Source organism: Ranitomeya imitator, chromosome 3 (assembly GCF_032444005.1).
Source record: "Ranitomeya imitator isolate aRanImi1 chromosome 3, aRanImi1.pri, whole genome shotgun sequence".
Classification (NCBI taxonomy): Eukaryota; Metazoa; Chordata; class Amphibia; order Anura; family Dendrobatidae; genus Ranitomeya; species Ranitomeya imitator.
Window position 1 is genome coordinate 32,628,663 of NC_091284.1, and position 13,623 is coordinate 32,642,285.

Below are 13,623 nucleotides of genomic sequence, written 5' to 3' on the forward strand. Positions count from 1 at the left end.
CTGGCAGCAGCAGACGTTGACTTGCCCGTGGGCGGTGCATGACAGTAACGTCGACACACTGATGTCAACTGCCAAATTCTGCCATGCGAATGGCGTAGCAGCTGGGAAAGGTCAAAATGATCATATATTTATGGTTTAAATGTGATGGAGAAGAACAGAAGGGGCCCAGGATGGGGGCATTATACCAGGAAGGGGCCCAGTATGGGGGGCATTATACCAAGAAGGGGCCCAGGATGGGGGCATTATACCAGGAAGGGGCCCAGGATGGGGGGCATTATACCAGGAAGGGGCCCAGGATGGGGGCATTATACCAGGAAGGGGCCCAGTATGGGGGGCATTATACCAAGAAGGGGCCCAGGATGGGGGGCATTATACCAGGAAGGGGCCCAGGGTGGGGGGCATTATACCAAGAAGAGACCCAGGATGGGGGGCATTATACCAAGAAGGGACCCAGGATGGGGGGCATTATACCAGGAAGGGGCCCAGGATGGGGTGCATTATACCAGGAAGGGGCCCAGGATGGGGGGCATTATACCAGGAAGGGGCCCAGGATGAGGGCATTATACCAGGAAGGGGCCCGTTATAGGGGACATTATACCAAGAAGGGGCCCAGGATAAACAGGCGTTATACCAGGATGGGACCCAGGATTGTGGACATTTTGTCTGGAAGGGCTCAGGGTTGGTAACATTATTACTGGAAGGAGCCAGGATTGTTGACATTACTAGAAGTTGTCTCAGGATGGAGGACATCATTATAGTAAGGTGACAGGATGTGGGAGATTATTACAGAAAGGGTCCCATGGTGGGGTACAGAGTTACTGGAAGGAGCCAGGATGGTGGACATTATTATAGTAAAGGACCGATATCGGGGACATTATTATAGTAAAAGGGCAGGATGGAGGACATTATTATAGTAAAGGACCAACATAGAGGACATTATTATAGTAAAGGGGCAGGATGGAGGACATTATTATAGTAAAGAACCGGTATGGGGGACATTATTATAGTAAGGGGCGGGATGGAGGACATTATTATAGTAAGGTGACAAGATGTGGGAGATTATTACAGAAATGGTCCCATGGTGGGGTACAGAGTTACTGGAAGGAGCCAGGATGGTGGACATTATTATAGTAAAGGACCGATATAGGGGACATTATTATAGTAAAGGGGCAGGATGGAGGACATTATTATTATAGTAAAGGACCGGTATGAGGACATTATTATAGTAAAGGACCGATATAGGGGACATTATTATAGTAAGGGGGCAGAATGGAGCACATTATTATAGTAAAGGACCAGTATGGGGGACATTATTATAGTAAGGGGCAGGATGGAGGACATTATTATAGTGAAGGACCGGTATGCGGGACATTATTATAGTAAGGGGCAGGAAGGAGGACATTCATTATTATAGTAAAGGACTGATATTGGGGACATTATTATAGTAAAGGGGCAGGATGGAGGACATTATTATAGTGAAGGACCGGTATGGGGACATGATTATAGTAAGGGGGCGGGATGGAGGACATTATTATAGTAAAGGACCAGTATGGGGGACATTATTATAGTAAAGGGGCAGAAAGGAGGGCATTATTATAGTACAGGACCGATATAGCGGACATTATAGTAAAGGGGCAGGATGGAGGACATAATTATAGTAAAGGACTGGTATTGGGGACATTATTATAGTAAGGGGGCAGGATGGAGGACATTATTATAGTAAAGAACCGGTATGGGGCACATTATTATAGTAAGGGGGTGGAATGAAGGACATTATTATAGTAAAGGACCGATATGGAGGACATTATTATAGTAAAGGAGCGGTATAGGAGACATTATTATAGTAAGGGGGCAGGATGGAGGACATTATTATAGTAAAGGGCAAAAATGGGGGAAATTATTACAGGAAGGAGCCAAGACGGGGGATATTACATGAAGGGTGAACACATATCTTTATAAGATCTAGAATGCTACAAGAGCCCATATATCTGACCAACATGCCCATTGAACTTTAGTTACACCACTGGCTTTCAAATTGTATTCTGTTAACCCTGCCCTTAGACGGCATGTCCAATAGTCAAACTTTTTTTTTTCCAATGCATCTAAAAGTAGGAGTCCACAATTTGATGTGTATAACTCCTCTGCAAAACTATAACTACAGAGGAAGCAAACCCAGAAACTGCAGTCATAACACTCACTAATTAACGTACTTTAGGAAGAAGTGATGGAAGGGCTGGGGACTATGACTGCAGGCTCAGATCAGAGTAGATTTCATAGTTTTCAACTGTCGAAGATTTCCTGGGTCGAAAGGAGAGAGGTTTATGTAATTCCTGCCCAGTAGTGGGAGCTCAGGGGTGGACCCAGGTTGGAGCTCAGGGGTGGACCCAGGTGGGTGCTCAGGGGTGGATCCAGGTGGGAACTCAGGGGTGGACCCAGGTGGGAGCTCAGGGGTGGACCCAGGGGAGCTCAGGGGTGGATCCAGGTGGGAGCTCAGGGGTGGACCCAGGTGGGAGCTCAAGGGTGGACCCAGGGGGAGCTCAGGGGTGGATCCAGGTGGGAGCTCAGGGGTGGACCCAGGTGGGAGCTCAGGGGTGGACCCAGGTGGGAGCATTCCCAGGACAGTTGGATTGTATAAGTCCTCAGAAATGTTGCCAATTTTGATATTTCTCATGTGAACACATAAGGTGGGCGTGAATGGGAGCTGTGTACACAAAACTGTCTGATAGCTTTAATCAGGACTATTTACGTCACAATATCAAACAAGCAGCATTTTAGCTTACATACAGTAAACCCGTCATTGCAGAGTCTATTATAAGGCAGGGTAACATACCTTTGGTCAGGTAATATCTGTATACAGCAGATCACCTTGTCTCAGTCGCATCCCAGTTGCTGCCTATGCAGAGAGAAGAAGTCAATGACAAATTGATCTAAACTGCTGCGCTCCGTGTAGGCAGCGACTGAGGTTGACACACGCCTAGCAGCTAATGGATGAGGAACGTATTGAGCGATGTACACTGCGCATGACTCAATATCATCCTGGGTCATTAAGGGCTGTTTTTACATTTTTACTCATTTCCTTTCAATCCTAGCTCGGGTTAGGGCTAGGATTACTACTAAGGGTTAGTGCTATATTTGCTACTAGGCCTAGGCAGGAGTTATGGTTAGTACTAGACTTAAGATAGGGTTAGGGTTAGGCATAGGACTAGCTTTAGGCCTAGGATAAGTACTAGGACTGAAGCTAGACTAATGGGGGTTAGCGTTAGAGTTAGTATTAGCATTAGGTTAAGGTTAGTCCTGCGGATAGTGCTAGAAATAGTACTAGGGTTAGGCAAAAACTAGGGTTAGTACCAGAGTTAGGATAGGGTTAGGGATAGGTAAAGGACTAGCATTAGGGCTAGGGAAAGTACTATGACTATAGCTAGTACTAGGATTAGAGCTAGGATTAGGACTAGGATAAGAATTAGGGTTAGTACTAGGGATTGTGCTAGGATTAGTACTAGGGTAAGGTAAGTGCTAGAGTTAGTTCTAGAGTTTGGATAGAGCTAGGGTTAGGGATAGGACTATCATTACAGGGCAAGTACTATGGCTATAAGTAGTGCTAGGGTTAGGGCTAAGTTTCGGGCCAGATTTAGTATTAGGGTTAGTACTAGGGTTAGGTTATGTTAGTACTAGGGATAGTGTTAGATTTAATACTAGGGTTAGGCAACAGCTATGATTAGTACTACGTAGAGAGTTAGGATAGAGCTGGGGTTAGGGCCAAAGATAGAACTAGCATTAGGGCTAAGGTATTGTACTCGTGCTATAGCTAGTACTAGGGTTAGGTTATGTTAGTACTAGGGATGGTGCTAGATTTAATGCTAGGGTTAGCACTACATAAAGTTAGGATAGAATGCAAAATCTCAGGCACAGACCACATAGTAAAGAAAGTGGTATACGGCTAATTGCCAAAACCACTCATTGCAATAGCTATGGATATGCTCCCATCAAATTGTAAACATTCTAAAAAATAGAGTAATGCATCCAAATTGAATTTATCACAAATATTTTTTTTATAATACACCAAATACAAAAAATGCGCAATACATATTACTGGCAAATTTGCCCAGTGACAGAATTTGAAAAAAGGGAAAAACAGGTGCAGCAAAAGTGCAACACCACTAAGCAAGAGTAAGAGGAAGGGGCAGTATGGTGGCGCAGTGGTTAGCACAGCAGCCTTGCAGCGCTGGAGTCCTGGGTTCAAGCCCCACTAAGGACAACATCTGCAAAGAGTTTGTATGTTCTCTACGTGTTTGCGTGGGTTTCCTCCAGGCACTCCGGTTTCCTCCCACATTCCAAAGACATACTGACAGGGAATTTAGATTGTGAGCCCCAATGGGGACAGCAATGATAATGTGTGTAAAGCGCTGCGGAATATGTTAGCGCTATATAAAAATAAAGATTATTATTATTAAGAGGAAAAAAATATACATTTTTCTATGTCCATACAAGTCAGACTAAAGTGACAGTGTGATGATAGATCCAATACATATATCAATAAAGTGACAGTGCAAAAATGGATCAAAAACATCCAGTGTGGTCATGTCAGCATAAATGTAGTATAGCCTCCAGTGGGTATTTTTTTAATATAAACAATAGCTGAACATCAGACCACAGTCAATAATTACAACAAGTAAATCCTCTTACCCATGACTATAGAGGGTGCCACACGCTCCGCCCCGACGCGCGTTTCGCGTGGGCTTCTTCCGGGGGCCTACTGTATTTGGTGTATTATAATAAAAATATTTGTGATAAGTAATAGCTTAGTACTAGGGTTAAGTTAGGGTTAATAGTAGGGATAGGCTAGGACGTAGGGTTAGAGCTAGGGTAATAATAGAATGTAATAAAAAAAATGTCACAATTTTGATAAACACTGGAAAGATAATGAGAGTAATTGGGTCTTATCTGGGTTAAAACTGAAATGTAAAGCAAAAAATCTACTCACCTTCTAGGGTTGTAAAAGATACAGCCCCTGTAAACGCTGGAGGAAATGACGTGAACAAATGGAGAAAGTGGAGATAAATCCGCACTGCCAATAGTAGAGGATGCAGTGGAAAAACCGTGAAAGCAACAATGCATTTTTTATTTGTCTGTCGATGCATTTCGAGGCACACATGGTTCTTCATCAGGACAAACCGCAGAAGTACGGGTTTACCTCCGCTTTCTCCAGCTGCTCATAGAAAAAATATATATAATATATAACTATAACTTTTGGATTTCAGCAAAAAAAAGTAGCAAAAAAAAATAGAGGGAAAAAGAGCAAACTAACCGTGTCAGCATTTTTTGCAAAGATAATTCATCTGCTTTGGGGGTTAGGGACTCAATGCTGGACTGGTGGAGGGAAATTCCGGAGTGCTAATTGTTCATTGGCAAAGTAGTAGCCTTGCCTGGAACCCTGGCCACCCATGCTACACTACTTGTTGTCTGTAGGGTCAGAATTTTGATTCTTTACCATAATGTCTATAAATGTTAATTTTCTCTTTATTATAGTGGATAGGCTCCTTCTGGTTATGGATCTTGTAAGCTGCAGCTCCTCCTTCCCCTCTCACAGCTTCAACAACTTACACCATTTTTTGGAAAAACTGCAGCTGCATCCCCCTCCTGTCAGTATTCCCATTTTATTTCTACATCTTTGGTTATTGTGTTTTGGCAGAAAGTGGAATGTAGGGAAACAGTAAGTTGCATCGATGAGATATATGATGAGTGTTTGTGCCACTGATGTAAGCAGAAATAAATTAGAAAAAGGAGACCGGGATATTACGACGGACAGACACACGGCACATCCGCCACCCTTGATAAGGGGAACATAGCGGCTGGGCACCATATGTTATTACCACCCAAGACATCTGTACTCCCTTAGCGATGGTCCTAGAGGTCAGACGCTGATGACAATTCTCTTGTATGAAAAATCCTCTTTGATTAGAAGAGTTTCTCCTTGACCCTATGATCATATGCGATGAAACCTGACAGTAATTGTTCAATTTCCCTGCAGCACCTCCACAGGAGAAACCAAGTATTGCACCACTGTCCATTCACATCAATTAATTCAGGTGCAGGTTGAGTCCTCCAGGAGCTGCTGAAAACAAGGGTCCAAAACTGGGGGCCCCGCTATTAACCCATAAAGAATGCAAATGAAAATCTCCCCGTTTTCTGATCTCCTTTATTAAAATTCAAATCTCGTAAATAGTTTCTAAAGATTCAGATAGTCTTCCTGTGATGTAATATGTAGCGCCTAGGGAAAGCATTGCCCAATGTCAAACTCATCCTACCTGGTAATTAGAAAATTAATTACTATTTATTTATCTATCTTTCGGTCAAGCACCAAACTCGTGGTTAAGATCTGCATTGCACATTAACAGAGAACACTGGAGGGGGCGGTAAACTGGGCAGTTGCCCAAGTCCCTCGTATCTTACTGGGCTTCCACGTTAGTGTCCTAGACCACAAGGGATGGGCATCAGATTGGAACATTATGTAGCATCCTATGGGTATAACATTCAGGTAAAACGTGCTCATTTCTTTGTGTTAATAAAATGATTGCACTTTCATATATACAACAGTGTCGGGAACAAGGTCAGCGCGCTCAGATTAGTAAAGAGTAGAACTCTTGCGCCGCCTGGTGTTAAAATAAGGAACAGCAACAATTGTCCTTTTTGAGCGTGTTCTATATATATATGGTCGTGGATTTGTAATGATTCACATTAATTTAAATTGATTAAAAACCCCATTCCAGCACTAATGGTACATACAATACAGAAATCTAAGAAATAAATCCAGATACTACACTAATTGCTTATTAGTTACATCTATTAAGCTTTTTCAATAAGGCTACTTTCACACATCAGGTTTTTTGTTTCAGGCTAAATCCGGCTCTTGAGAGAAAAACCAGAACCGGTAAAACTGAAAACCGGCTTTTCCCCCATTGACTTGTATTAGCGCCGGATCGCGCCGCATGGCCATGCGTTTCTTCCGGTTTTTGCCGGATCCGGCTCAAATTCCAATTTCGGCGTCTGGAAAAAAACGTCTACTGCAACGTTTTTTGTCTCCGGTGAAAAAGCCGGAAGCGTCGGCGCTTCCGGTTGTTTGCTAGAATGGAAGCCTATGGGAGCCGGAAGGTGCCGGATCCGGAAAAAGGCGGATCCAGCGGCCTGATCCAGTTTTTTAAACTGAGCATGCTCCAATTTTTTTTATCCAATAATCTAGATAGGCTGGCCGGATCCGTCAAAAAAACGGATCCGTCGCATCAGTTTTTCACAATCTGCCCGATCCAGTTTTTCCAACATTCGCCGGATTTAGCCTGACACTGAAAACCTAATGTGTGAAAGTAGCCTAAGGAGTATATGACACGGCTCGCCCCTGAGTTAGTGAGTCAGCTCTCTGGACAAGTGCATGATTATATATTTTGTTCATACCGCAATGACCTTGAGGTCTTTACACGTCAGTTTGTGGTTGTGCTGTCCAGCCACGTTCTTCTGAGTTTATAACTACTACAAGGACTTATCCATAATATCGTGATTACATTATTGTGATGACTGTACAGTATTTGTTGTCCTTTTGTTGCCCTCTACTGACCATTGTTATTACATGTTCTCGTGTATTGCTGATGTATTTCCCTTCTCTCACTCTGTAACTCCTCCTATCTTCTTTCCTCACATCCTGTCTTTCTGGTCAGTGCCATCTTGGCCGAAGCATGCATCAGAGCTGCAGAGAGGATTCTCCTTTTACCTTTATTCTCCAACCTCCATCTTCTTCATCATCCTTATCCCTTCATTTCCTCTAACATTTCATGTTCTCAGCCTCATCATTTGTCAAGTTACTGTGAATAAACTACCTAAAGGTTTGACCATTGTATCTTCCTTCCTGGATCATCCATATGCAGCTGGCCAGGCTATAGAGGAGAGGATAGCGAGTAAACTATCTTCCACTGCTTGTACAGAGATCCGTGATCGCATCCTTCAGACACATCTCACGTACGTCGGTGGTAATCTATAAACAGTAATTTGTAGTGTTCTGTTCAGCTCAATGATTGATAAATTCCGAAGGAGGAGGAATAATTTGACCAATTATGACAATACTGAAGATTCACCTGCAGTTCTCCCTGAAAGAGGACCTGCCACTTGGAATAAAGATATAATTTTATTACCTGGTCTAAATGCCGCTGTTCTCCTGAAACCGGCAATGTTTTTCTATTCGTTCTGCACCTCTCCGTTCCTGAGATATGGCCCTTTCTAACATGCATATAAATCTAGTATTGTTAGCCAATTGGGAGTGGTCATTAAGAAGATGCCTACAGAGAAGAGTTGATGGCCACACCCACTTGGCTTCAATGACTAGATTTATATACTGAGCAGAAAGGGCCGTATCTCAGGAACGGAGAGGCACAGGAACAAAAAAAAAAACATCACCAGATTCAGGAGAACAACAGCGTTTAAGAGTCACCCAGCTAAGGCAGCGGGGTACTCGATACAGGGTCCGGTTGTGGTTAAAGGGGATGTCACGTGGCTGCCACCTGGTCTGTGGCCCTGGGTGCCCAATTAAAGGGGAAGGTCTTTAAGGGGATTTGTAATGTCTATGTTCGTGACGCCACCTGTGGTGTTCGGTCAGAGTGACCGATGCTGCGTTAAAGGGGTCCTCTGGGGGATGTTATAGCATCACTGAGGGTACTCTTCCCACAGGTGAAGCGGGGTCCCCAGAGGTCCTGAAGTGTATGGCGCTGATGGTGTAAGCCGATAAATGCACAAAGAACGAGGACACAGGCTTGCAAGTCTTTACCTGGTTTACTGATGGTAGTAGTAGCAGTCCTCAGTCCAGAGTACCAAGTTCAGGGTAGCTGTGGTCCAGCCGGCTTGGAGGCAATAAGAGATCCCCTTACCAGGTGAGGTCCGTAAGCCTTTCCTGCTAGCGCCATTCAGTTAATTAGGTCCCTGCTGCTTGTGTGGTGCCCCAGCATCCTGGTCGTCACAGTAGCATTGCTTCCCTCACGGGGGAGGTGATGTAACATTTGGAGGCAAGAAGGGATAACTGTGCCAGGTAAACACAAGCATGCAACACATTCACACTCCAGGCCACCAGGCGGAGTTTTTGATCCTATTTACTAGGTGACTCCCCATATATAAGGCAGTTTGGAGGGAAAGTGAGTTAGTTCCTGTCAGAGAGACAGAGGGGAAGGAAGCAGGAAGATGTGGTAGAGAGAGAGATTGCCAGAAGGGAGCTTGTCGAGGAACTCCAGCAAGGCGGAGCTGGTACGATAGGAGAATAGCTAAGCAGACGTGGGGGTCTGCAGCTCCTGGCAGAAAGAGGAAACTGAGGAGGAAAGAACATCAAGCAGAACAGTTCTTGCCAGGAAACAGACTGGATCAGTCTGAGGCGGAAGAGAGTTTACGGAGATGTGTAGCCAAAGTGCCGCAGCTCCTGGAAAGAGACATACAGAAAGCCGAATATATTGCAGTGAGTGTGTAGGAGAGCGAAGTGTTATGATCAGGTGAACTTGGAGCAGCATGAAAACTTTCACTGGAGTAGGTGGTAACTATACTGACTGCTAACCCTGATCTTGACACCGCAACTAGAAGTAGCCGTGGGGTGTGCCTAACAAAACCTAGACACCTCGACACAGCCGGAGGACTAAATACCCCTATAGATGGAAATAGGAATTCTACCTTGCCTCAGAGCAGAACCCCAAAGAATAGGCAGCCCCCCACAAATAATGACTGTGAGTAGTAGGGGAAAAGACACACGCAGGCAGGAAACAGGATTTAGCAAAAGAGGCCGCACTAGCTAAAATAGGAAAGGATAGGACAGGATACTAAGCGGTCAGTATTAAAATCCTTCCAAAAATATCCACAGCAGAAAATACAAAAACTCCACCATATAACTAAAGATGTGGAGCGTATATCTGCAACTCCAGAGAATCCAACAAGACTGAGAAAACACTGACACAGTCTAAGCTGGACAAGAGAAAACAAATGAATAGCACAGAATATAAGCACACTGCATGTGTGCCACAGAAAAAGAAACAGACACTTATCTTTGCGGAATGGGCAGCTAAGCTGGAGAAGCCAGACAAAGATCCAACACTTCACAAGAAACATTGACAACTGGAAAGGACTAATGAATCCTGCACACCTAAATATCCCCGGCAGAACTGCAATCAGCAGATACACCTGGCCAGGACTGCGACTCAGAGACAACTGCATTCCCACCTACAACCACTGGAGGGAACCCAAAAGCAGAATTCACAACGGCGAAGCACAGGAGAGGATACCAGTGGGAGACCAGCCCCGAGCAGGATGCCTCCTTCTGAGGCGTAGAGAACACCGAGGTTGTAAGGACCTCTATGACTTACATCAGAGACTGGCAGGACAGCTGAACTTCAATTTACCTGTCCGCCTTAATACCCAGGAGACACGGTGACAACTTTAGAGCCCGGAGCGTGCTAGAGTCCCTACAACAGACTCAAGTCACCAGTCATACGGGTTATGTCCTATCCTATACGGGGGACAGAGAGAAAGAGAGAACATCTGTGAGGACCTTATCTGAAGCCAAAGGCAGTAAGAGACTTCAACACCATGGCGCTAGAGGAAGGCTTTGAATTCCATCTGGACAATGGGACTCCTAACATGCCTCCAAGCTGGCAGGACCCTGCCTGCCCTGTGATCTGGTACCCTGGACTGTGGCTGCCTGAAGTCTTCAGTAAACAAGGTAAAGAGACTGCAAACCTGTGTCCTCGTTCTTTACTGCGCCATTCACCATCTTCCATCTACACATCGGGAGCCCTGGGGATACACTTCACCTGTGGGAAGTTATACCATCTAGCTGCCATAACATCACCCCAGAGGAGCCCTAAGCAGCGTGGGTCCCCAATGACCGAATACCACAGGTGGCGTCACGAACATAAACTTTATTCCCTTTAAAGACCTTTCCCATTTAACGTTGATGCCCAGGACCACGGACCGGGTCGCAGCCACCATGACATCCCCCTGTGAACTCAGGACCCGGTACCGAGTACCCCACTGCCCTGTGGGCGCATCACTTGAAGCTCAGTGCAAGTTCCCTCTCCTGTCCTAAGACAGATGTCTGTACGATAGGCAGTTTGAGCCTGTTTATAGGATCTCTTAGATGACCCAGCTTTCACAGTTACTGCTTCACCTCAGACTTAATGCAAGCAAATCACGTAAAGTTCAGTGCCCTCCGGTTCTGTCGTGCGTCTTGGAGAACAACATGACCTCAAGCTCCCGTTACCCAACCTCTGCGCTGTGACTCTCAGGGTGTCCTTCCACTATTCCCCTCCTGAGCCCTTTCCTCCTTTGTGCTTCTTTCCTCTAAGCTCCTCCACAAGTCAACTCCCCTTCTGCTTCTCTTTTCAGAAGTAGCAGCTACCTCGTGGCTGCTCGATCCCCACGTCTGCTCCAGATGTCCTTTCTCCTCCACTCTCTCCCTCAGACTGATCTCACTCCTCCTCCAGACCGGGATGCTTATAGCTGAGGGAAGCTCCCCTGAATCCAGGTCCTGAGCTCCACCTCCTGGCCTGGATTTGGATGTGTTGAATGCAAGTGCCTTACCTGATAGATAAGATCCCCTTTGCCTCCAAGCGTGACATCACCCTCCCCGAAGGGAAGGCAACATCACTGCAGCAACCGGTTACCTAAGGGTGCTGCATTTACACCAGGCAAAAAAAAAGAAATACTGATTTAGTGCAAGTTATAGATTATCTAATTAGTTATACTGTAGAATTAGAGAGTTGGGAGTCCAGTGTATATCAACCAACCGGAAGTCCTTTTTTGGAGGGCATAGCATATCGTTACAAGGCCTTTCCTATGATTTCAGTAGGACTTGTGTAATACCTCATTTCCCCTGTGGTGGCGCTGCAGTGGAGCTGAACATTTGCTATTGAGTTGCCTTACTGATTTTAGTGGATCGGCTGAACACTGTGATTAATTGATTTTTGGCTTAACCCCTTTCTGCCATCAGAGGACTAGTACGTCCGATTGCAGAACCCCTGCTTTGATGCAGGTTCCGGCGGTGAGCCCGCATCGGGACGGAAATATGCGCACAGGTGACCCCCGTCACGTGATTGGGGGTCATCGGCGCGTCAGCATAGCAACCAGAGGTCTCCTTGAGACCTCTATGGTTGTTGATACCAGACTACTATGAACGCCACCCTGTGGTCGGCGCTCATAGCAATGCAGTAAATCTAAAAAATAAGATCGACCAAACAAGGCAAATCTTTGTTGTCAAACCAACACAACCCCTTTGTATACCAGACCAATGCCCAAACCCCATAACTTCCCTCTCCAGAATCACTGAAGTAGAGCTTGCTCATCACTACACAAATCCCATCCCTAACCCATCTCTTCAACCTATCACTAACTTCTGGTACCTTCCCCATTGCTTTCAAACATTCCACAATCACACCTATCCTCAAAAAGCCATCCCTTGACCCAAGCGCTATGTCCAGCTATCGCCCCATATCTTTGCTCCCATTTGCATCCAAACTCCTAGAACAGCACGTCCATGCTGAACTTTCCTTTCACTTTGCATCTAACTCTCTCTTCAACAACCTACAATCTGGCTTCCGTTCCCACCATTCCACTGAGACAGCCCTGACCAAAATTACTAACGACTTACAGCCAAAGCTAACAGACAATTCTCTATACTCCTCCTCCTAGACCTGTCCTCTGCCTTCGACACCGTTGACCACTGCCTCCTACTACAGATCCTCTCTTCCTTTGGGGTCAAAGACCACGCCCTATCTTGGATCTCCTCATACCTTACCAACCGCACATTTAGCGTTTCCTACTCCCATACTACCTCTTCATCTCGCCCCCTCTCTGTTGGTGTCCCTCAAGGCTCTGTCCTTGGGCCCTTACTCTTCTCAATCTATGCACTCAGCATGGGACAACTCATAAGGTCCTATGGCTTCCAGTACCATCTATATGCCGATGACACTCAGATCTACCTCTCTGGCCCAGATGTCACCTCTCTGCTCTCCAGAATCCCAGAGTGTCTATCAGCCATATCCTCCTTCTTCTTCTCTCGCTTCCTCAAGCTCAATGTGGACAAATCTGAACTAATTATCTTTCCTCCATCTCGCATATCTTCCCTACCTGATCTACCTATCAGAATAAATAAAATCACACTTTCCCCTGTCCCCAAAATCCGCTGCCTCGGAGTAACCCTGGACTCTGCCCTGTCCTTCAAACCACACATCCAAGCTCTCGCCACCTCCTGTCGCCTCCAGTTTAAAAGTATTTTCAGAATCCGTCCTTTCCTCAACCCTCACTCTATCAAAATGCTTGTGCATGCCCTAATCATCTCCTGCCTCGACTACTGCAACATCCTCCTCTGCAGCCTCCCTTCTAACACTCTCGCACCCCTCCAGTCCGTCCTTAACTCTGCTGCCCGACTAATTAATCTCTCTCCTCGCTACACTCCTTCTTCTCCTCTTTGCAAATCCCTTCACTGGCTCCCAATTTCACAGCGTATCCAGTTTAAACCTCTAACACTGACCTACAAAGCCATCCATAATCTTTCTCCTCCGTATATTTCCAAACTAATCTCTCAATATCTTCCCTCACGTAATCTCCGGTCCT

At 45.5% G+C, this 13,623-nt stretch overlaps 1 protein-coding gene across 6 annotated transcripts in view; it reads right to left on the reverse strand.

The window, feature by feature from the left end:
* The window catches only part of IGSF5 (immunoglobulin superfamily member 5), a 104,986-nt gene that overhangs the window by 72,495 nt on the left and 18,868 nt on the right, over positions 1 to 13,623 (reverse strand). For 2 of the 6 annotated variants that reach the window (XR_011319750.1, XM_069760720.1), the window contains exon 2: positions 2,831 to 2,893. The exons of the other annotated variants lie outside the window; for them this stretch is intronic. The gene's annotated coding sequence lies outside the window, so the exon portion shown is untranslated. The remainder of the gene's footprint in view (positions 1 to 2,830; positions 2,894 to 13,623) is intronic. 6 annotated transcript variants of the gene reach the window in all.